The sequence below is a fragment of the Hemitrygon akajei genome, chromosome 10 (genome assembly GCF_048418815.1).
Source record: "Hemitrygon akajei chromosome 10, sHemAka1.3, whole genome shotgun sequence".
Classification (NCBI taxonomy): Eukaryota; Metazoa; Chordata; class Chondrichthyes; order Myliobatiformes; family Dasyatidae; genus Hemitrygon; species Hemitrygon akajei.
Window position 1 is genome coordinate 157,034,649 of NC_133133.1, and position 25,731 is coordinate 157,060,379.

Below are 25,731 nucleotides of genomic sequence, written 5' to 3' on the forward strand. Positions count from 1 at the left end.
CTTCTGGTTAGGAAGTCGAGGATCCAATTGCAGAGGGAGGTACAGAGACCCAGGTCCTGTAACTTCTCAATCAGGATTGTGGGAATAATGGCATTAAATGCTGAGCTATAGTCGATGAACAGCATCCTGACATAGGAGTTTGTGTGTCTGAAGAGCCATTAAGGTTGCATCTGCCATTGACCTGGTGACAGGCAAATTGCAATGGGTCCAGGTCCTTGCTGAGACAAGCATTTTGGTGAGTTAATAAATGTTTCTTTGCAACTGAAATGTCTTGGGATGCACATATGAAGGAGAGCAGAAGCAGATCTTCTGGTGCTCGAAGCCTGTTCAGGCAGGGTATAACTGCCACAAAATTTCACCCCTCACATATCAAGGTAATCTCATTGCAAATTCTTGAGAGAGGTGAGAGACAGAGAAAACCTGGCAGTGTTGGAAAACTCAGCAGGGATATTCTTTAACACCTGTTAGTTTTGAGAAACCATTTAGGCTAGGGGTCAGATTGATGATCATGTTTTCTCTCTAGAGAATGACCTAAGGGTTGTAGTCTTTGCAGTGTAGCACAGATTATTTGAAGGTGATTAATGTTGTTACATAACTTTGGTCATATCTATTGGTTATGGAACCTTTTAACGATTGCATCACATGTGTATTTGCTGTATATCATAAACCTAGTCCTGTGCTGCGGTTTGGACAGGTTGGCACCACATTTAAAAGCTTGCTTGATGTCAGTTCTGGTATTCACATCTATTGAACCAGGAGTTGTCCTCTGATATCCAACACAGGTCCTTCCCAGGTTGTGGCACAGTTCTGTTCTTGTGAACTGTTCATAACACAACCAGTTTTCAGGTCAGAAACGAGGCTTTGAACCAAGATTCCATGTGTCAGATGATACCAGCAGTCTTGTAGCAGCCCAGTAGATCCATACCACTGGTCTCCCAAATGTTTGTCTGTATATACTGTATTGGCTGTACATATGTTGCGCATTTTTAAACTGAAGCAAAAGTTTATTCAGCTTCCTCAGGATATGCCAAATGTTTTTCACCAATGAAGTACATTTGATGTATGTTGATAGCCATTACCGTAGCATGATAAAGTGTTAATTGTAGTCTTTAAGACAGAGGAGAGGAACTATGATCAATTTGGCCTGTACTCACTGTAACCTGGTAAAACCTGGTATTTCCACTGGATGTTAGGAAGGTGCATCAATTCCATTTCCACATTTTTCTATATAGGATTCAGAATTCTGAGTGTAACATCCAATTCACAAATTCCTTTTAAGTTCAGAATTACTTGTTACCATCAATACTTAGGTAGTCTTTATCAGGATCTCTGCCTTCTAATATCATTATTTTAGGATTTTTATACTTTTGGTTTAATTCTCGAACTGATGTGCTTTGCCTTCCATGATATTAGGCTAGTATAGTGTGAGAGATACTTAAATTGTTCTTCCAATAAAGTATTTTCTTTCTCAATGGGTATTCAGCGTTCAAAGATTCAATTCCTCCTGTCATCTCTGCTCCCATCCATCATGTTAATTTATCTCAGCCCTAGTCCTTTCTTTCTGCACTTTTTTCAAATCTTTGCTTTCAGTTTTTGCTTTTTTCCCCCTTTCTCTCTTTATCAGGCTTTATCCCCCGCCGGTTTCCATATCTTGGATGGGCCTTTGGTATGGTGCTGGAGCTGATAAATTGATATGTTTGGAAGGATTGGTGAGAAGGATGAGAATTATGTGCTTGAGTTTCCATGATCGCTTATGGCAAGTCTTTGTACTGATTGTTAAACTACACAGAAATTCTACTCCTCTGCTAAACGTCATGCAAAATAATACAATATTATAAATAATTAGATATTTGTGCTCATGTGTTTTGTTTTTCATGTTTGCAACAATACAAATAAAAATGAAAATCACACAGCACTTGAAGCCGTTTATGATAGCAATAGTTCTTTAAAGCTTCTAATTATACATCTTTTCTTTACAGAAACAAATTGGTAAGAAAACCACATAAAATATGTATATTTCAATTTTGAAAATATTATATTCCAGTTTACAATTCACATTCAAAGCATGAAGGCAGATCACTAAAATGCCACCAGACTGCTATCAAATCCTGCATTGGAAGTATCGTTCTTACAAGTGCAAACACAGGGAAATCAAACACTGACAATTGATCACAGGATGTCAATTAAAATGATTTAGCACACTAGTTTGTTCTTTCTTTATTTAAGTAATCCAGCACATCTTATTATGTAAGTGAATCAGTTAAGTATTCTTGTTAAATTGAAAGTTTACTATTTCTGTGCATTCAATTATCCTTTTCGGTGTACTTCCATTATAGCAAATATTCTATCACTTCGAAGTATTTACAACTAATGTGTTTGATTTTAAGAGAAGAAAATAAGCCATGCAAAATATTATGGGATATATAATAAATTGGCTTTTTCAAGTGAATTATGTAGATCATCTTACAGTACTAAAAAATCCAAATGTATTTGATTCTTGAATTCCCCAAAATGTTTAGTTTATTTCTGCTTCTGGTTTTGTCTGTACGACTGCATATTCAATTTGCATTAATTTTCCTATTGTTAATAGTTTGTGTATCGAAGTGTATTGTTATTTTCCAGTAGCTGCCTTAGTTTTCTTTTAATTTATAGAAACCTTCTGTTAAATCCCATGAGTTGATTTCTGGCTAAGTGAATCAAAGCCTAAATGTAATACCTTTTGAATGTATTTTTGGAGTAGCATTTTTGGAAAATCCTTTGCATATTTTGAGTTTGGATTCTGCCTATAACAATATAAGACATTTAGGTTGTGTTATAGTTAGACAGTAAAACTGATCCTTGTAGAGCTGACCACATTGGGTAAGGAATTAATTGCTCTATGTTTTCTCGAATGGATGCTCAGGAGCTAGAAAGTGGAACATTATACTTTCCCTCTTACACAAGTATTTATCAGATAACACTTTGTAAAATGAAAAATAGTGCAATACTACAATTAAAACCTTGCTGAAGAGATGCAATTTCAGATAATATATAATGAATTGGCTTTTTCATGTTAATGATGTGGATAAATTTACCGTACTAAAGAGATCTAAGTATGTTAGTTTTTTGCAAAGTAGCCTTATTTATGTTTAAACTTTTCTTTCTAATTAGTTCAAGAGTCATAACTCATTATTATGGATCTAGTTTAAAGGTGCATTTTGTTCAATAGTGGTTTTGAAATTTGTATTTTATTGTTTAAATCTTTTGGAGTGTTTTATATTGTGTAAATAATGTTGCTTCCTAACACCTTCCTGTAATCATTTGTAAAAATCAATATTTTCCATATATTTTGAAGGCATATAAGTATTTATACATAATTTAAAACAATGTTGCCTAGTGATTCTAGTGTCTCACGTTTGTGAATATTCCAATGTGGAACACCTTGGATCAGAAATTAACTGGCATTGGTCATGGAGTCATAGATCACAACAACACAGGAGCAGGCTCTTCGGTCCATCTTGTCTATGCTGAACCAATAATCTGCCTTCTCCCATCAATCTGCACCTGGACCATAGCCCTCCATACCCCTCCCATCCATCTACCTAACCAAATTTCTCTTAAAAGTTGAAATCAAGTGCACATCCATCACTTGCGATGGCAGCTCATACTACACTCTAACCACCCTCTGAGTGAGGAAGTTCCCCTTCATGTTCCCCTTAAATATTTCACCTTTCACCCTTAATGCATGGCCTCTAGTTTTAGGCCCACCCAATCTCAGTGGAAAAAGCCTGCTTGCATTTACCCTATTTATATCCCACATAATTTTGAATACCTCTCTCAAATCTCCCCTCAATTGTGTACATTCTAGAAAATGAAGTCCTAACCTATTGAATCTTTCCTTATAACTCAGGTCCTCATGTACTAGCAATATCCTTGTAAATTTTTCCTGCACTCTTTCAGATTTCTTTACATCTTTCCTGTAGGTAGGTGACCAAAACTGGACACAAAACTCCAATTTAAGCCTCAACAATGTCCTATGCAATTTCAATATAACATCCTAACTCCTGTACTCAGTTTATGAGTACATTTCATTGGTTTATGAAAACCAATGTGCCAAAAGCATTTCTTACAACCCTCTCTACCTGCGACACCACTTTCAAGGAATTGTGGATCAGTATTCCCAGATCCCTCTGTTCTACCACACTTCTCAGTGCCCTACAACTCACCGTGTAAGACCTACCCTGTTTGGTCCTTCTAAAGTGCAACATCTCACAATTGTCTACTCTTTTCAGCCCACTTTTCCAGTTGGTCTAGGCCCTGTTGCAAACTTGAATAGTCTTCCTTGTTGTCTACTGCATCCCTAATTTGGTGTCGTCCGCAGATTTGTTGATCCAGTTTATCACATTATCATCCAGATTGTTGATATAGATGACAAGCAACAACGGACCCAGCACTACTTCCTGCGGCACACCACTAGTCACAGGCCTCCAGTCAGTGAGACAGCCATCTACAACCACTCTAAAAGCCAATGTTTAATCCTATTTACTACCTCATCTTGAATGCCAAGTCACTGAATCTTCTTGACCAACCTCCCATGCGGACCCTTGTCAAAGGCCTTGCTGAAGTCTTTGTAGACAACTTCCACTGCCTTGCCTTCATCAATTTTCCTGGTAACTTCCTCAAAAAACTTGAAAGACATGCCTTACCATGCACAAAACTATGTTGACTATCCTAATCAGTCCCTGTCTATCCAAATATTTATATATCTGGTCCTTTAGAATACCTTCCAATAACTTTCCTACTACTGATGTCAGGATCACTGACCTCTAATTTCCTAGCTTATTCTTAAAGCCTTTCTTTAACAACAGAATGACACTAGCTTTCCAACACCTCACCTGTGGTTAAGGATGTTTCAAATATTTCTGCTAGGGCTCCTGCAATTTCTGCACTAGCATTCCACAGGGTCCGAGGGAACACCTTGTCAAACTCTGTGGATTTATCCACCCTAATTTGCCTCAAAACAGCAAACATCTCCTCCTTTATAATCTGTCTAGGGTCCATGACCTTGCTGCTGCATTGCCTCGCATCCGTAGACAAAATTTTCATCTCCTGAGTAAATACAGATAAAAAAAAAATAAATAAATCCATTTAAGATCTTTTTCTCTCTCTCTCTTTTGGCTGCATGCATCGATTACCACTTTGATCTTCTATCGGACCAATTTTGTCTCTTGCTAACGTTTTGCACTTAATATATCTGTAGAAGCCCTTAGGGTGTTTCTTCACTTGTCTGCTAGAGCAACCTGGTGTCTTCTTCTAGCCCTCTTGCTTCTTAAGTGGTCTCTTACGTTTTTTTATATTCAAGTACCTTATTTGTTCCTGACTGCCAAACCCTGTCATGCATCACTTTCTGTTTCTTAACCAGGGCCTCAGTATTTCTTGAAAACCAAGGTTCGCTAAACCTGTTAGCCTTGCCTTTTATTCTGGCAGGAACATACAAACTCTGTACTCTCAAAATTGAACTTTTGAAGGCCTCCCATTTACCAAGTACACCTTTGCCAGGCAGTAACCTGTCCCAATATACACTTGCTAGGTCCTTTCTGATACCATCAAACGTGGCCTTTCTCCAATTTGTAATCTCAACCTGAGCACCAGACCTACCCTTTTCTATAATTACCTTGAAATTAATAGCATTATGATCACTAGGTGCAAACTGTCCCCCTATACAAACTTCGGTTACCTGCCCGGCTTTATTCCCTAATAGGAGATCTAGTATCACACTCTCTCTGGTTGGGGCATCTGTGTACTGATTAAGGAAATTTTCCTGAACACATTTGACAACCTCTTTCCCACTCAGCCCTTTTATGCTAAGGGAGTCCCAGTCAGTATGTAGAAAGTTAGAATCGCCTACTATAACAGCCTTAATTTTCTTGCAACAGCCTGCAATCTCTAAACAAATTTGCTGCTCTAAATCCCACAGACTGTTGAGTGGCCTATAATATAACCCTATTAACAGTCCTACCTTCCTTATTCCACAGTTCTCCATATAAATCCTCACTAGACAAACCCTCCAGTCTGTCCTGACAGAGAACTGACGTGACATTTTTCCTTACTAGTAATGCCATCCCTCCTGATCTATCACGTCTAGAACACCAGAACCCTGGAATAGCAAGCTGGAGTGATACAGGAAACATCAGTCTTCGTGTGTTTGGTTGGGGGCATAAAGGACTGATGGTGGTGCATGGAAGGGATTGGCTCAATACTTTTTAAATGGAAGATTGGATCTCAAGAGTTTGGGGTGTGTTGGTCAGAATGATGGAAGCCATGGTGGTGGTATGAGAAGATCATGGTGGGATGTAGAAAGCAGTAACAGAGGATTATGGGAGCAGAGGCAGATGATTGGAGATTGACATTTTTGCATTTATTTGAAGTGTTCATGGATATTACAGAGGATGAAGGCAAGTGTTTTACATTTGTAGTAGGTCTCCCAGATCCATGCTGCAGTGCTGGAAATACCAGCAACAGAAAGTACTAAGATATTTGTGCAAACTTCAGGTTGCCACAGTGGCATAGTGGTTAGCACAATGCTTGGCAGTACCAGCAACCCGGGTTCATTTCCCACCGCTGTCTGTAAGGAGTTTGTACATTCTCTCTGAGATCCTCCAAGTGCTCCAGTTTCCTCCCACAGTCTAAAGAGGTAGTTTAATTAGTAGGTAAATTGTCCTGAGATTAGGCTAGGATTAAATTGGGGTTGCTGGGTGGCGTAACTCGAAGGGCCTATTCTAAATAAATAATTAATGCCCGTCCCCCACCCCACTTCCCCATGATTACCCAAATGGATTATTGGACAGTGGATGATGTTTAGAGGTGTTAGTCAGGCAACAGTGAGGGATGAAAGCTGAGCTCAGGATGCTGATCTAGTGGCCTGGCTTGGGTACCATAATCTCACATGTGTCCAACGTAGAATTTGTGACAAATGCACAAGAACAATTCCCAACAGGGAGCGCCAGATTGAATTTACAAATGATGCAAAATGCAGAACTGGTTACTAACACGTTTCGTTCCATAATAAGTAAGTTTGCAATCACCTAACACTGAAATAGAGAATGCTACATGAAGTAATTTGTAACCCTTTATACCCTCGTTGGCAAGAAATTAGATACTTTCTGCCTCTCACCAGAAGACCCTTTGTAACCTGTTGTGAGTTCATTTGGGATGAATGCCCACGGAGAACCTCATTTCAAGGTGATGTGTGAAGCTTAGGGCAGCGCAGGCTTCAGTAATTCCACTCGCTTGCCTCTTGTTACTCACTGTCTTGTTCTGTCTTTCTCCCATTCTCTCTTTCACTGTCACTACAGTTTCCCCAAACGGGGTAAATGCAGAAGATCAAATTGATTTTACACCGAGATGATGAAGCCTGATAACTGCATCAGCAATTTCACTGAAAAGCTCTGAAAGCTGGTTGAGACTTACCCGAGTAAACCAACTGTAAACAGCTTGAAAATTTGTAAATATGTTGGCAGATATTCTTAAACATTTAAGTGCTATCAAAATTAAGCATACTATTAAAATTGGGATAGAACAATGAAAAATAAAAACTCTTGAAAACAGTCGAAATTAAGGCAATTAAAACGTAATCATTTAAATTGCAAAATACATAATTATCTTGTTCCCTCCACTCAAATAAATGTGTTTATTTAAGTGCCGGAAGCTTGCAGAAATTTGTATAGGTGCTCCTCAGTTTACAATTGGCCAACTTAGGTATAGCCTTTACAGATGGATGGGCACTTAGGAATCAGCCAGTATCGATTTGCCAGCAACTGCAAGGCTTCAGGCATCTTCTGCTGTGTGGGAACTCGGCTCTTGACTGCATTCCGGATATGAATACTAGTTGGGTTGCAAACAGTTCGCAGGAATGGAACACTGTTGTAGTTTATGAATGACCTGTACTTCACTTCGGGACCCTATTTGTGCAGAAATCCTGAAATTTTACATAGTTATGACAGACCTGAATGACATGTCTGAAGTGAAACCTTTTTGCCAGAAATTTTGCATCATGCTGCTTGGAGTGGGATAGGAGAGTGCAATGATAATCTTGTTCTTGATAAACTAAGGAAACAGACTACAGCTTAGAAATATGGAGTAGTGTCAAAACAAGTTTATTGTTTTGTTTAGATGTCCTTGTGAAATGTTCCCTGCAGTAACGTTTTTCATCACTGAAGAAAATAAGAGCCTCTTTTATAAGGGTGACCCTCTTCTTTCCTCCTTCACAATGTGGAATCATATGCTCACTGACATTGTCTATTTTATAAAATGTAACTTTTTCTCAGTGGCCAGGCTTTGCATTCACATTGTGATTGTCACAGAAAACACAACAAAATGCAGTTTACAGCAAGCTGCTCTAGTTCTGGGTACTTGAGACCCTGGAGTAACAATTCAAGAGATATTTAGGAGTATTGTGTCGGTGATTAGTATTATGAAACAATGCCATAAAAAGGATCGACGTGATGGAGGAATCGTGTGGAATACGAGGGGTGATTGATAAGTTCGTGGCCTAAGGTAGAAGGAGTCAATTTTAGCACATTTATTTTTCAACATAGTCCCCTCCAACGTTTACACACTTAGTCTAGTGGTCGTGGAGCATACGGATCCCTTCTTTGTAGCAGTCTGCATCTTGGACCTCCAGAAAGTGTTCCACAGCATGGGGTGATTGATAAGTTTGTGGCCTAAGGTAGACGGAGATGAGTTATACAGATGAGTCAATCTCCCCTGCTATGGACCACTTCTGTATAATTACCACGTCAGCACATTGTATAATTACACAAAACAATACCCTAATTGTCATTTAACTGCAATTTAATCTTGAAAAGTACTCCTTCTGACTTCAGATTTTAAGATGTTCATTTCAATAATGGAGAGAATAGATGTTTTTCCTTCTTTTATCATTTAATACTCTGCCTCACCACAGATCATGATGTAGTCTTTACTTTAGGTTTATTGGTGAAAAGTATGATTCAGTGGTGTTTGTTAATGCATAACCCCAAACTTTTCAAGTGTGTATTTGGTTGACAAAATGAGGCCAAGCTCACTCAGCCTAATCCTTTTTTAACTTAATCTGCTTGAAAATGATGGCTAAAAGTTAGGAACAGAATCTCTAAACAATTAACTCAGCTCAGTGGCAATCAAACCAGGGACTTCTTTGGGGTCCATGGCACACTAACATTGCAAATGGGACAATTACAATAGAACATTTAAAAGGGAAAATCTGTTTGTTTGACAGCTGCAGTGTAACATCAATGTTGCCTCAGACCAGTTATAGAAACTTCAGCAAGTTTAAAAAGTACTATTGTAAATGGAAAAGTATTACTGACATGGTTTGTTAGACCACCTTCAGAAGCATTCCTTGTCTTAATCCGTCGCATATTGCATTTAAACTTGTCGGGAATTTTACTATGGTAAGACATGGTGAAATCTCATGTCTCACAATACACAGGCCAGTGCATTAATATCAGCAAACACTATAGATGATAAGATATAGGAGCAGAATTAGACCATTCAACCCATCAAGTCTATTCCACTATTTGATTATAGCTGATTTATTTTCCCTCACAGCTTCATGCTCCTGCTTTCTCCCCATAACCCTTTGACACCTTCGCTGTCAATAGGCTACCATCTTGTTACTTTTCTTTCCCTACATCAAAGAGCCTCACTAGTTCCGGCTTAATAAGAGAATGAAATTACAATTGAAGAGACATGATTGATAAGGTATTTTATGGGTGCTTGAGGGTAGCTAGAAAGAAATAAACAATAGCATTTCAGGCTGAGACTCTTTATCAGAGCTGATGCAGTGTCTTGGCCTGACTGCTTATTCCCCTCCATAGATGCTACCTGACTTGCTGAGTTCCTCCAGCATTTTGTGTGTGTTGCTCAAGGTTTCCAGCATCTGCAGAATCACTTATGTTTTAAGTTATTTTGGGAGACAGTCCCATGAAGCAGCGGCATAATGAGGAAGTATCTGCTTCTAATAGACAGCGGTCCCCTGAGCCATTCTCTCACTTTTGGCACGTCTTTCATATTCTTAGCATTGCCCGTTATTAGTTCCTAGATGAGGTGAATTGTTGTGCAAGTTCAACAGAGCTGTTAATCCAACAGATATAGAGAAGTTTAGAAGTTGCTTTTGCACTTAGCATTACTTCTGTACTGCTTTACATAAATAATATCCTTGGTATTGGCTTAGTGAGAAAGAACAAAACCTACATTAGTGTTTGATTTTTTGGAATCCTCACCTTCCTTTAGATCTCCTATACTGAGCAGACAAGTTTAGCTTTGGTTTTTCATTGGAGTGTCAGCCTAGATTTTATTTCTCTTCAGAGTCAGGCTTGAACCTACAACCTCCTTTGAATGTTACCTACTGATCAACAGTTGACACAACAACAGGGATAAATGTAGACTTAAATTTCACATGTCTTTTAAGGAAATTGACTTCTAAGTTCAACAATGTCTAAAATTCTATGCAGGTTCAAGGGTACTTATTTGAATCACTGTAATTCTACCACTTTGTATGTTGCCCAAAATCAATATAGTTTTCAAAAAGGCAAGGAAGGTTAGATTGCATTTATAAATATACTCTTGGTATTTCATAGCGAGCAGCTCAAAAGTTTTCTATTGCATTGCATGTTGTGCAAAGACTGAATCAATGGCTGATCGAAATTTCAATTTAAACACATTTTTGAAATCAGTGGCCATTATCTGAAAATTTTTATTTGTAATTAACAAACTGTATGAATCAGATAACCTTCATTGGTTCTCAATATGATTTTTTTGTATTGTAGGAACTCCTTCTTGTCATACAAAGCATGCGGATATTTGTTTCAAATATCAGTGTTGTCTGCAAAATTTTTATTATTGTCAAAATGGTGATATACTATTGCTAATAATAGAAAAAGTGTTGGAAGTAGAGTTAAAAGCAAATTGCCATACATCCTTTCAGTACAGTCATTTACTTCCATCTCTCGATGTAACATTAACTAAATAAGAAAGCTGTTATCTTTCATAAACAAATCAAAATAAATTTTTTCATGGAAAAGTTCTGTTTCCATCCCTCCATGTGAGAGATAGATCTCCATTCGTTGCATGAAAGCATGGAAAAGAAAGTAATTTGTGGAAACTTGGAACTTGGGATCATTTTCTTGCACAGTAAATAACAAAACTAATCCGTGGTCTGTACATAGATACAACCAAATGAAACAACGTTCCTCTAGACCACGGTGCACCTGCAATAGATATATCACACACAGCACATCAAACAAAGTATTACCAGAAGTTCATAAAATATAATTCAAAATGCATGTGACGTGCACAGCGCAGGTAAACAGTAAACAGTACAGAAAACAGTAAACAGCTTGCTGTCCTAGTGATGAGACCTTGGTAGTGGCAGGGTATTCATTAGTCTCACAGCCTGGGGGAAGAAGCTGTTACCCAGTCTGGCAGTCCAAATCCTGATGCTCCTGTACCTCCTTTGCATCGTGCCATAAAAAGACATCCACCAGTGGATAGAACTTCAGATTATATAAGAACAAATATTTTCTAAGAATAAATACACAAGTTTTCTATATTCTTAATTGTTAAGATAATTGTTTTTATCCCGGTTTTCATTATTGCTGATACTTTATATTCTTTTACCATTAAAGAGGTCAGTATACATTTCCTTTTGTTTTATGTGCAAAATGTGTGATACCATGTCAGAAAATGATTTTGGGATCTCATTGCAAGTTTAAGTTCAAGTTAATAAAATATAATTCAAAATACATGTGAAGTGCACAGTACAGGTAAACTGTAAACAGAAAACTGTACAGTAAGCAGTAAACAGCTTGCTGTCCTAGTGATGAGACCTCGGTGGTGGCAGGGTATTCATTAGTCTCACAGCCTGAGGGAAGAAGCTGTTACCTAGTCTGGCAGTCCTAGACTTGATGTTTCTGTACCTCCTTCCTCATGGTAGTGGGTGAAAAATATTATGGGATGGGTGGTAGGGATCCTCAACAATGCTCCGGGCCTTTCGTCTGCAGTGCTTCCAGTAAATGTCACAAATGGGGGAAGGGAGACACTGGTGATCCTCTCAACAGCTTTTACTATCCTCTGTCGGGTCTTATGGTCCGATGCCTTACAACGAAGCAGCCAGACAAGACACTCTCAATGGTGCTTCTGTAGAAAATTGTTAGAATGGGGGTGGGGTGCCTTGCATGTCTCAATCTCCTCATATGAAAGCGAAGCACTTTATATTGCACTGTAAATTTGTAATATCTGTTCTGTTCCATCTCCAAATTAGATAAATTAATCTTCTGCTTTCAGGAGAAAACAATAACTTAACAAAGTCTGTGTGTCTGTGAGAGAGTACAGAGAAGATTTACTAGAATGTTACCTGGGTTTCAGCACCTAAGTTACAGAGAAAGGCTGAACAAGTTAGGTCTTTATTCTTTGGAGCGTACAAGGTTGAGGGGGGACTTGATAGAGGTATTTAAAATGTTGAGGGGGATAGATAGAGTTGACATGGATAGGCTTTTTCCATTGAGAGTAGGGAAGATTCAAACAAGAGGACATGAGTTGAGAGTTAGGGGGCAAAAGTTTAAGGGTAACACAAGGGGAAATTTCTTTACTCAGAGAGTGGTAGCTGTGTTGAACGAGCTTCCAGTAGAAGTGGTGGAGGCAGGTTCGGTATTGTCATTTAAAGTAAAATTGGATAGGTATATGGACAGGAAAGGAATGGAGGGTTATGGGCTAAGTGCAGGTCAGTGGGACTAGGTGAGAGTAAGTATTCAGCACGGACTAGAAGGGCCGAGATGGCCTGTTTCCGTGCTGTAATTGTTATATGGTTATATGTTTGAGCCAATATATTCTAGTTGATGCATTAATAGCAGATAGTGTCAGTGCGAGTAGTTTCTTGGTCAGTTATCTGTTGTTGGCTTGAGTATCCAGCAAAAGAACATAGAAATTCTTGCCTGGGAATGAAACCAGCATTCGGTGATCTGCTACTGTAGTCATGTGTACCAACATCATGGATAAACAAAACTGTCTATCTCCTTGCCTGTTACAAGCTACCATAATTTATTCTGCCTAGACTTTTATCATTGCTTTCTCCAAATTCAATTTATGGAAGAGTTGATTTTTTTGTTTGTTTATTTGCTTTCAGGATTTGATATCACTATAAGAACAAGCAAAACGGGTTGGATCCTTGCTTGTACGTGTTTCTATAGAAGCGTGTAAATGCAGTTGTACAAATAAACTTGATATTTTTCACTTGTAAGGTTAATCTGAGTAGTATAGAGCAGTTACTGTAATATACAGTACTGTGCAACAGTTTTAGTCACCCTAGATTTTTATATTTGGTTTCAGATGATATGGCCTCTACTAAGAGCTCTGATCTCAACATCAATGAGGCTGTCTGGGATTACCCAGAGAGACAGAAGCAAGCAAAACAGTCAAAGTCTGCAGAAGAACTGTGGCAACTTCTCCAAGTTGTTTGAAATAAGCCCACCAGCTGATTTTCTTATAAAACAGTACAACAGTATACCTGAGGGAATCAATGCAGTTTTAAAGGCAAAGGGTGGTCACACCAAATATTGATTTGGTTTAGATTTTTACTGGTTACTGCTCTTTATTCTAATTTTTTGATATTTAGCAATTGTTCATTTCATTATTTTTGAAAGCATCATCACATTACTGATTTTTAAAAAATGCCTAAGACTTTTGCACAGTCCTATAAGTGGATTTTACTTCCTTTTCCATTATTCATTATTTCCTATTAAAGAGGTTCTCAGAGTGTTACCCCATTTATCGACCTGGATTTGGCGATCACCTTCCATTGTATCGACTGCTGTTCAGAGACTTTATGTTGGCATGGGTGGGAAAACTTGTCACTGACTGCTTCATCCAGCACGTTGTCTCCGTCTATAGAGGATATATGGCAAGCATAAACTGTGGGGCTCTTTAACAAGTCATACGGAATACTCCAGGGAAAAGGGCAGAATCTAAAACAGATTTAAATCATGCAGAGAATGAAATATAAAGATACGGAGAGCAAGATAGATCAAGGCAGGGATGATAGAGACAGAAAATTAATATTAATTGTTTAGAAAGATCTCCAAATCTTATTAAATTCTAAAAGAGTAAGACTCAACCATATGATATTAAACTTTCAGTGCTGGAGAGATTATAAGCAATAATTATGGTATCACTGCACTCAGCAGTTGACGTAAATCTGAAATTACTAGCCCAAGTTTTGTGCTATCTCTTACAAATGACCCAGAAAAATTCAAGGCCTGGTCTGGTTTTCAGTGTTAAGCCCAGTGAAATTGTATAGGTGCAGCCTGTGGAAGAGCTGAATGTTGGGGTTGTAACCTCTGGATTTTCCTGCTTGGTGATCTATATATTCACTGTAAATATTTCTGACTTAATTGCTACAAAATGAAAGCTTATTTTGCAAGCTAGGTACAGCATAAAGTTAGGAGCTCAAAAAGCATCATCTGATGGCTTCAAGTTGGAACACATTTTGAACAGATAGTGAGAGATCATCTTTGCTCAGGAGCCCAAGAAACTCCACTACGAAGTAAGAGTGCGTGGAGATTCAGCAACAAGACTGAAGCATGGTTCTTAAAAAATGATAGAATAATAGAATGGTTCAGCAAAAAACAGGCCTTTCAGTCCACTAAATATCCCTGTCAAACTGCCATTTACACTAATCCTATACTAATTGCACTTTATTGTCATCAAAGTCTCCTTTCTATTGCCACCCCCCCATCACATGCACACAGATTTTGCCACATACTTATACACTAGGGGTGATTTACAGGATCTGCTACCCATACATTTGGGATGTGGCAGGAAATTGGATCACCCAGAGTAAACACACACAGAGCAGCTGCAACTCCATACACACAACACCGGGGGCCCACGATTTAACCTTGGCCACTGGAACTGTGAGGTAGTAGCTCCATCAGCCCGCCACCATGCCACCCCAAGAAATAAACACAGTAGCAACTTTATTAGGTACAGGAGTGGAATCAGTGTGGTCTTCTGCTGCAGTAGCCCATCCACTTTAATGTTTGACCTGCTGTGTATTCAGAGATACTCTTCTGCAGTCCACTGTTGTAACACATGCTCATTTGAGTTTATGTTGCCTTCCTCTCAGTTTGATGCAGTCTGGCCATTTTCTTCTGACCTCTCACATTAACAAGATATTTTTGCTCTCAGAACTGCTGCTCTCTGGATTTTTTTTTTTGTTTTTCACACATTCTCTGTAACCTCTAGAAACAGTTGTGCACGAAAATCTCAGGAGAGTAGCAGTTTCTGAGATACTCAAACCACCCTGTCTGGCACCAACAAAGTCACTTAGATTATGTTTCTTCCACATTCTGATGTTTGATCTGAATAGCAACTGAACCTCTTGACCATATCTGTATGCTTTTATGCATTGAATTGCTGCCACATGATTGACTGGTTAGATAATTGCATTAATGAGTAGGTGTACCTAATAAAGTGGAGACTGAGTGTATATGAAATTATTGCTTTCCGTCCTTTAACTAGTCCTCTATACTTGCTGGTTTTGTTGCAAGCAACTCCATGAGGCCTTATATTATGTAATGACCTTTTATATGGTGTCTTAACAAATGCCTTTAAAAAATGAGTAACAATATTTTGGCAGTAGGGCCAGCAACATGATCTTTGGTGTTCAACTATTGCCTAACTCCAAAGTATTTTATGTGCAATTTACTGCTATTGTTGAATCATAATTTTAGTACCTAGCGCAGTTGATCTGTGAGACTCCATTCTGCTTTCTGTGACTAGATAGATTGTCAGATTTCCTCTTCTTAAGGGCATATGTGATCCTAAAGAGCTGTTAAGCCAGTCGACTAGTTTTGTGAGCATTCTTATTATTGGCTAGTTGTGTTTTTATAATTCCAAATTATGAATTGAAATCCATTTCTACAGCTGCCATCGTCAGCTTTGAATTTAGATCTGTTAGTTGAGGCTTTGGGGTCACTATTCTACTCCAATCTCAGTGACAATTTTTTAAAATCAGCTTGTACAAGTGATAGTTTATCAGTTGACATTTTATACTGTTACTTTTAATGCAAAGCCCTCATTAAAATCTCATTCATAAACTATTGGGAGAAAAAGTTGGTAAGTTTGCTTATTGAGCACCCACCACAATGCTGAGAAGTTCAGAGTTGGATTACTTGCTGGCACCTCAGGATGGCAAAGCATATAATGAAAGAGTCAAACAAAGAAAATGTATTCTCATGTTCATAAGAAAGTATTAAACTAGATCAGGGTTTCCCAACCTTTTTTATGCCTTGGACCCTACAATTAAGCGAGGGGTCCGTAGACCCCGGGTTGGAACCCCTGAACTAGATGAAGAAAAAAGTCAAGTATAGTAAATCAGTAACAGAAGGGAACTCCATGCAACACCAGGGAAAAAAGGAAAATTAGAATGGTAGTTAATTAGTACTTGAACTGATGCTAAGACATTATCAAGTGCACAACCAGTATGCAGTTGATTCCAATATCAGGCAATAATTTCCATATTTGTAAAGAAAAACAGAATAGATTATTAAGAATTTTTAGAAGGTCATCATAAATTTAAAACATTCAATGGGCAGAATATGTGCAGGCAAGTTCCAATACTGAGCTGTGTGAATGATGCCTTGGTTCTTGCTTTGTTACTTGCCTGGAGTGACATTCCTGCGCCACTTGGCCTTGTCAAAAAGTCTTTATGCCATTGAAAGTGATAAAGACTTTTAGAATATTTGTTATCCTATTGATTGTATTATCCCTTAGAATGTCACTTCATTATATTTATTTTGGACAATATAAATCCCGGTACACCCACAGATGGAGCAATTATAGACTTCTCTTCCTATCAGTATAAAATACACTTGAAGCTTTCATAACCAACCTTAGAAAATATAAGATCATAAGTGAATTGCCTGAGTGCTGAATACTTTGCAGGATTTACTGAGAAGTAGATTGGAGATGAATTGCTTCGCGTTCGGTGGGTGATGCGGTGATCAGCCCATATTCTGTTGCTTTGCTTCTCCTTTTCAGCTGCATATAGTGTAGTTTGGCAACCTACTGCAAGGTGCACTGTCGTACTCAGGTGATGTAATAACCTAACAAATTGCTCTTCTGGAATTTCCTGTTTGCCATTGTGTCTGTATGGTATGTGGCTGTTGACTGGTAGCCTAAGGCTTCAAGACAGGCATAGTGACTGCAAGCATAGAGAGCCTGGTGTGACATCGGTATCTCATTGTGATTGTGTGTCCAGCTGTGGCGAATTGGAATATAACTGGTATAGTCACGTGTGATAACACAGTTCTCAGACGAGGTCTGCAGAGTTCATAGAACACAATCACAGAAGATTAATGACACAGGAGACCATTTAGCCTCTTGTGACTTGATGTTGTAAAAGGTGCTACATAGCCTGATCCTATCTTTTAACACAGATCTGTGGCTCTGCAGTTAGCAGCTCTTTATCCCAAGTAGAGTCATAAAGTTATAGGACACTACAAGGCAGAAACAGGCCTTCCAGCCCATCTAGTCCATGCAGAACTATTAATCTGCCTATTCCCTTTGACCTGCACCCGGACCATAGCCCTCCATACACCTCTCACCCATATACCAAATTTCTCTTAAATATTGAAGTCGAATCTGCATCCACCACTGGCAGCTCATTCCACACTCTCCTTAAACATTTCACCTGTCACCCGTAACCCATGACCTGTCATTTTCGTCTTCCCAAGCTTAGTGGATTTATCCTATTGCGTCTACCCTATCTATACCCATTATTATTTTGTACATGTATAAACTCTGCATAAAGTACAGGAAGATTCTGCATCTGCCCAGCTATCAGACACTGAGTCCAAGACCTCTATCATTTTCCAGGTGAAGTATATAACAAAAATCCTTATTTTCCCCTGCAGTTTTTCCACTAATTACTTTAAATCTAGCAGTTCGGTTTTTGACCCCTTCGCTAAAGAATACTGTATGTCTTTTCTGTTCCCTCCACTAAGGCTGTTCTTATTTTCAAGCATTTTTAGCTTTTTAAAAGCTTGGCTGTTGGCCTGTCCTCTGTGTAAGGATTTGTACACATACAGTATATTCCAAGATCCCTTTGCTTTTCTACACCATTCAATATCCTTTATTTATTATGCCACACCCTACCTTTTGTGCATCCACAAATTTGTCAGCTCATCTTTCTCTGTATTAAATCCACTTGCCATTTATTTGCCTAACCAATCAATCTGAAGCTTTCCTTCTCCCTTTCAGCCACAAAACTATTATTTTCCCCCTGTCATCTCTGACTCCACGGACGCCTATGGATCACCTCAACTTTGTGGTAGGTAGCATAAAGCAGGCAGTGCGTCAGAATAGTCAAACAATAATGACAGATGAGGGTTCAGAGGGAAACCCTGTGAAAAGGACAAAGAAAATTACAGAATTACAGAGGCACATATAATGTTAACATGAATATATTATCTGTTTGTCTTCTTGTGATTCAGAGATCAGAAATGACACCTAGGTTATGGTCATTCATTTTCATTTTAGATACCAGGAAGAAGCATATTTTCAGTGACTGGAGAGCAAAGTATGTAACAGGATAGAAGATTATGGTGCTCGGCTTTCCAGTATTTCCTAAGTGTTGGGTAAACAGGCAATATAGCAATAGAGAAGAATTGAAGAGAGATGATAGAATGCCTGACTGGTTCTTTGATAATGTTGCCTGGAGAGAACACATAGGGAAGAAAATTAGGAACTAAGAGGGACCAAATGTAATGTGTAGAATCAATAAGTCTAGCTGGTGCAAAAACATCTCTGTCTACTAGATAGATTAACTTGGAAACCTATGCATTCCTGTTTCACCCATATGAAATGCTGCAGTATCGATGTGGCTATCTACCAGAAGATGCACAGTTGCACTCAGGCAAATCTGCTGACAGGTTCAGAAGAAGAAGGATTGATAAGTGACCATTGACATGAACAGTGCCATTCAATACTGGGGCAGAAGCTTGTTGGTAGAATTAAAAAATAGTCCAGGAATTTGTGGCCCTGATTGTTTTTAAGATTACAACACTAGCACTCATAGCATATGGCAATGAAAGAAGATTTCACTGGTCTGAATAAGATCAGAGCAAGTTGTCGTAGAATGCATGAAAAGCCAGAGAGACTTTTGCAGAACTATTTGACAGGTGACTCTCCTGAAGTAGAACCAACCATTCAAGGTATGGAGGATTTTAAGGAGGAAGCTGTTTGGACCAGGCAGAATATACGGACCTGGTAGAAATCTCATGACAGTCACTTAATCAAGTGTATTTGGTTGATCAGGGTTACATCACGAGTCACTGTGACATTTGATGCATAGTTCTTTGCAATAATGGAGACTTATGCATCTAAATTGATCAAGGGAATATAATCAAAGGGGAATATAGGAGATGAGTGGCTTTTCTGTACCGCTCACAACCGTTATCAAAGATCTGAGACACGAGTACATGAATTTTAAATCTTGTGGAAATATATATCCTAAGAACATTTGAAGAAAAATAAATCTGGGATTGGACATACTCATTCTGCCATCCATAGGATCAATGCAATACTTCGTGGAGCTACAGAGTATGTGCAGTGGGGGTAGACAATAAGGTGCATGATCATAACAAGGTAGACTGTGTGGTCAAGAGTCCATCTTGTTAGACAAAACAAAAACTATTGCAGCTCACACAAAATTCTGGAGGAATTCAGCTGGCCAGGCAGCATCTAGGAAAAGAGTACAGTCAATGTTTTGGGCCAAAACCCTTCAGCAGGACTCGAAACGTCGACTGTACTCTTTTCCTAGATGCTACCTCTAGATGCTGAGTTCTCCCAGCATTTTGACTGCACTGCTTGGACTTCCAGCATCTGCAGATTTTGTCTTGTTTCTGAAAAAAGCTATTGAATAGCTTTATAGCAATGGGATAGAAGCTGTCTTTCAACCCAGTGGTACATGCTTTCAAGCTTTTGTATCTTCTGCTCAACGGGAGAGGTAAGAAGAGATAACATCTGGGACGGGTGGGGTCTTTCGTTATGTGTCGGCTTTACTGAGGCAGTGAGAGGTAAAGACAGTCCATGGTGGGGACACTGGTTTCTGTGATATGCAGAGCTGTGTTATTGCAGTCATTGTAGAGCAGTTGGCATACCATGCCTTGATGCGTTCAGATAGGATGCTTTCTGTGGTGCATCAATAAAAGTTGGTCGGAGTGGATGGGGGCATGCCAAATTCCTTTAGTCTCCTGAGAAAGTAAAGGATTTGATGTGCTTTCTTGGTCATGACATCCATGTAGTTAGACCAGGACAGGCATGGTGATGTTTACTCCTAAGGAACTGAAACACTCAACCTTCTTGACCTAGCACTGTTAGTGTAGACAGGAGCATGTGCACGAACACCTTTCCTGAAATCAATGGTCAGCTTAGTTGTTTTGCTGACATTGAGGGAAAGTTATTGTCATGATATCTTGTCACTGAGCTCTCTGTCTTCTTCCTCTATTCCAACTCATCGTTGTTTGAGACACAAACGCAGAATGGTAACTCCACCATGAATGGTCCCAAGCCCGGCAGAAAAAAAAGAGGACAGTTGAGCATGGGGCTAGCAATCCCATCCCATTAGAAACTCAGTGCTACAGAAATGTCAACAGAACCTCCAAAGACCTCATTCCTGGAGAGGAAGGATCTATGATGGGCTACACCTTGAAAGACTGGAAGACTGGCCCAGTACAGGGGATTCTGGTGAGCTGCTGTTGGCAGCCTGTGCCCCAGTAGGGGTGATGGGCTTAAGAAAACCCACTATGGTGGTATCATCTGTGAATTTGTAGATGGAGTTTGATCATAATCTGACCATCCATTTGTGATTCTATAGTGAGGGCTGAGGACTCAGCCTGGTGGAGCACCAGGCTGAATAATCATGCTGCCCATTCTTATTGAATATTCCTCTCTTGGTCAGGGGATCAAGAGTTGTCATCCTGATTGATACTTTTAGACTAATGGAAGCTGTCATCCTGCATCAAAATTTAAAAACATTATTCTCTTTTACCATCTGTTGTGATTTTTTTTTAGCTAGCAATGATATCACAGTTAAAATCTAACAACTATATGCTAGAGCCCTAATTATTAAAATTTTATCTTCATCTGTATTGACACAAATAATCTGAAATGAAACAGATGCAGATAACTGTATTAATTTTAAAAAATTGTGCATATTAGTCACCAAAAGAAAGGAAGTGTATAGTTAAGTATGCCTCAGCTAAGCCTGTAAACATGCTGGCTTAGCACTGTAAAAGGTTGTTTCCCACAGACTCAGTAATAACAGTCCACTCTAACTCTGCCTCAGATTATCTGCTTCTGAAGTCTGTAAGCATACCTACATTATGTCTAAGCTTGATGATCCCAATGCAATCCTGACCAGCCTTCCTCAGTCTGCCATCCATTTGCTTGAAGTTCAAAATTCTCATGTTCAAATTCTTAATCCATGTTCCTTCTGCCAAAGACCACAGTGCCCATTGGCTTTCTGTGGTGCTTGGTGAAGCACCACCTTGATTTTTTTTTAGTCCTTGCTTTTAAATTTCTCCATATCCTCTCCAGCCGTTGTGTAATAAGCTTCAGATCTTATAACCATCTGAAATACATGTGCTTCTCCAATGTCAGCTTCTTGTTCATCCCAGAGTTAATCCGTTACTTGTGACCATGTTTTCAGTTGCCAAATTTCTGCACTGTGTAATTCATTCTCTGAATCTCTCATCTGCATCAATGTCTTCCTCTTATAAAATGTTCCTGAAACCTATTCCTATTTTAATATGTTCTTATGTTGCCATATTCTGTTCAAAGTTAATTTGTTACTTCACTGTGTGAAAGAAATTATGTAGATATACTGTAAGTTATTGTCATTTATAATACTGCTGCCACCAATCTTTTCTGGCTTTTATGATGAATGCAAATACAGATTTTCATAAGGTAGCTTCATTAACAGACACTAATGGCTGCTGCCACCTATCCTTGACATTCAACAGCATTACAAGATACCCACAATATTAACATTCTGAGTTGGAGAGTGGGAAAACAAGACTGATCAAAAAAAAAAGCAACTGAAAATCAAGGTCTCAGCCATCAATGAATTGCAATTGCATGCTTGCAACATTCAGAAATAGGGCCAGGCAGTGCCCGGAGCAAGAAAAAATTAATGGGTCAGGAGCCTGATTAGAATTGTAGTGGCTGATTGAGATTTGAGTGCTCTGGAGGAAGAGGCACGGTACTGGCTGACTGGAGATCATCACCTTAAGGGAGAATTTGAAGGAAGTTGGTGTTGGAGAATTCAGCACTTGCATCAGCCAGGGGTCAGGGTGATCGGGGGAAGGAGGGGTGGCTGTTGATGACATGAAATTGTCTCAGAGTAGAGGAATTAAGTAATGGGTTTATCTGAGTTGTGTTCCACTTTGAAACTGGGTTAATAGAGTCTGTTGTTATTCAGAGTTCCCAATAATGTGTGCTTTTCACGTTGGTCATGGTATTACGGAGAGGTACCACTTGGGAACAAGTCCTACAGCCCACTGAGTTTGCACCACCTTCAAGCATCCATTAATTGATTGAGTTCGAGATGCGGAATGAAACCAGACCAACTGAAGGAAACTCATGTGATTGCGAGAAGAGCATGCCAACTCCACACGGGCAGTACTGGAGATTCGGATTGAATTGGTTCACTGGAGCTGTGAGGAATGGCTCTCTGCCATGCTAATATATGTGAGAATTCCCTGAGACATGCTGCAGACAGAGAATTGAAATGGGAGGAGTCAACCTACTTTGATACACGTTTGGCAGAAATGTCGGGCGCACAGCAATTGACATGTGAGTGTGTATCAAGTAGAATTTCTGGGCTAGTCCAATTAGATCTAAAAATGGTTGTAATTATGGTTCTCTCCAGAAAATACATTTTTCTTGGCCACTATGTTCTATTTACATTAAGTACACAACTTTATAGTACATAAGAGGGGTGAATTAGTTATAGAAGTTGGCTTTTCTGATGAATGTGAGGAAAGATTTTTATGAGGTGACTTCAAGCTTACATTATCAGTCACTGACAATTTTATTTTCGCAATCATACTGATTTTTTCCCTTCATGTTTAAGTTTTATTTAAATGTGAAGTAGTGCAATTCTTTAACAATGACTTTCACAGCTTGTGGAAGGGAAGCTGAAATCCATATCAGAAAACTTAGATCTGTTATGATACTTTTGTTATGGTTCTTTGAACTGTTTTCTCTAACCAGCAATTAAATAAAGGCAAGGTTAAAAAAAAACTAGTGTTTAAGAGGAACAAAGAATAATAATTCAAACAATGCACGCAATGATACACAGCTACATTAGACTAGCAAAGCTAATATACTTCAGCACTCAACAAATATTTTGCTATGTTCTATAAACAGACCGTAACAGTTTGTTGACCAGATCAATGCTGCTTCCATTTTATTGGCTGCAAGTCTAAAAAAACACATAACAAACTTATCTCATATTAGCAGTTCTTGGAGAAGCATATATGGTTTCAAAATGTCAGTAAACAGTAATTTTAAATAAAATATAGTGGATTTTTAATTTGGACAAATACATAATTTGTTAACTAAGTAAGAAATTATGTATTTAAATGAAATACAGAACAAATTAGAATAGTGTTAATACTTCTAGAGTACTGTAAAACTGTGTATTAGTTCCTACTTGTTGCCAATAGAAGAATTCATCCAGTGTACCTGTTCGCCGCTGCATTCTTTTGATTGACTATAAATGAACACAATCAGTGCAGACACCTCGTGTAGATAATGGACTGCCTTCATACAATGCTAACAATGATTGCATCCTCCAAATCTTCATTTTCATTGTAATATTCCAGATGATTGTCAATACCTTCAAATTCTTCATGGTTCCAAACTAGTTGAAGTAAACATATCATTTAATTTTCACTTCCAGCTGTTTCTGGCATCTCCAAGCCTAAAAGCCTGAGTGAGCAGAACAGTTCTGAGTTGTCTTACTTCTTATTTCTTGACAACCATCAGTGACAAAAATTCCTGTTTTTTGAATACAAGTGCATGCAACTGATGCTATTTAAAAACTTTTCACTCTAAGCACAGTGTTGTGACTAACTAGTGTCTGATGCTAGTTAGAAACTGCTTGGCAACGGTCTTCTGCCCTAATTAAGTGGCATAGTGTCCCAAATAAATGAAGGGAATTCTGGCTATTTTCTTGATTAGGTTTTGTTCCTAAAGTCTTGTCCCAAATGAGTGGCTGCCCCATAAACTGATGGCCCAATTAACTGGAATCCACTGCACGTAGGTAAAAGAAAGCTTGCTTGCAAGCATTATATGCAAAAAAAGGAAGTTTCATGAGTACAAGAGAGAGTACAATTTATACACATAATAATAGTGAGGCATGTTTTATTCAAAATTGTAGCTGCAAGAAATGGCATAAATTGCTGGGTGTCTTTAATGCTGGATTATAGCAATTTGAAAAATGTCAAACACATGGCTAACGCCTCATGCTTCACTCATTCTTGCATAAACTTGCATTGCCATCATCCATTATACCCTTGGTAACAACACAATCTTGCAAGTAAATATTGTAACACTAAGTAACCTTCGAATTCAAGTTGTTTAGGAAGGGGAAAATTCAATCTTGTGCATATAGTCCTCCTGTCACTTTGGTAGATGGTCTGAAAGCTCTCAGATTAATTACACTGATGAAGACTGCCCAAACACAAAAATTGCAATTGTTATCTGTGAGGAGATGCTGTCATATAATCACCAAATGCAACTGTAAGTTTAGGTTTTAACTTGAGGAGCTGCGGTGGAAATAAATGTCAAGAAATTCAGTAGATAGCACCAAACATCACGGAAGCTAAATTTCAGACGAAGATGTGGCACGCAGGCACTATAGTATTGCAAGTCGAGCACAATTCTCTAGGCAATAGATCTATAGTAATACTGACCTGCATACAACACTTAAAGTCAAGGAAGTATCATCCTTTACTCAAGCTAATGGGAATCAAGCTTGATTTATTTTACTCATAAGTTTTTAGGATGCATTGTGTTAATCAACTGTTAACCGAAGTTTCTGCACACCATGTCAGAATTTTAAACACTGGAAAAAAAAACATGTCCTTAACTTTTAACACTAAACTGAAACCAAACAGGGAAACAAAAGTGTTTCACTTAATGAATGTGTCTGTGAAAGAGAGCAATAATTTATTTATAATTTTAAAGGAATTCCTTTACTATAATTGTGGGAAAAAATGCTATTAAACTCCCCCAAAGCAGTAACTTTCAAAAACATATTGAGAGGAAAATTCATGGAAATATCAGCAAAACATCCGAAAGATAATGCTAAACGATGCATTAAAATAAAAATGATATGAAGTAAATCATTTAAATGTTAAAAAGGGATTAGCTTCTCAAAAATAGGTATCAATTAACCTTTTTGTGTACAAGTGCTGGCCTGGTGACATTTGTTATCAAATTATGTCAAATCATTTCCACATTCGGTGATGAAGATGACACAGAAAATGACAAACTGCTTTTCACTATAGAGAGATTTTCAGGAAGACAATAGATACATGTCTAATGATTAATGGGAAACACTAAAAGGATAGTTATCCCTGTTTTGTGCACATGTACATGCGCTAAACAATTTAAATAGTCATT

At 38.5% G+C, this 25,731-nt stretch overlaps 1 protein-coding gene across 16 annotated transcripts in view; it reads left to right on the forward strand.

Moving 5' to 3' along the window:
- Nucleotides 1–25,731, forward strand: part of foxp2 (forkhead box P2) — a 739,530-nt gene that overhangs the window by 381,568 nt on the left and 332,231 nt on the right. Inside the window, exon 1 of one of the 16 annotated variants that reach the window (XM_073059485.1) lies at nucleotides 18,338–18,367. The exons of 14 other annotated variants lie outside the window; for them this stretch is intronic. The gene's annotated coding sequence lies outside the window, so the exon portion shown is untranslated. Of the gene's footprint in view, nucleotides 1–18,337; nucleotides 18,368–22,820; nucleotides 22,894–25,731 lie in introns of those variants that run through there. One more of the 16 variants, XM_073059489.1, reaches the window with a different exon arrangement.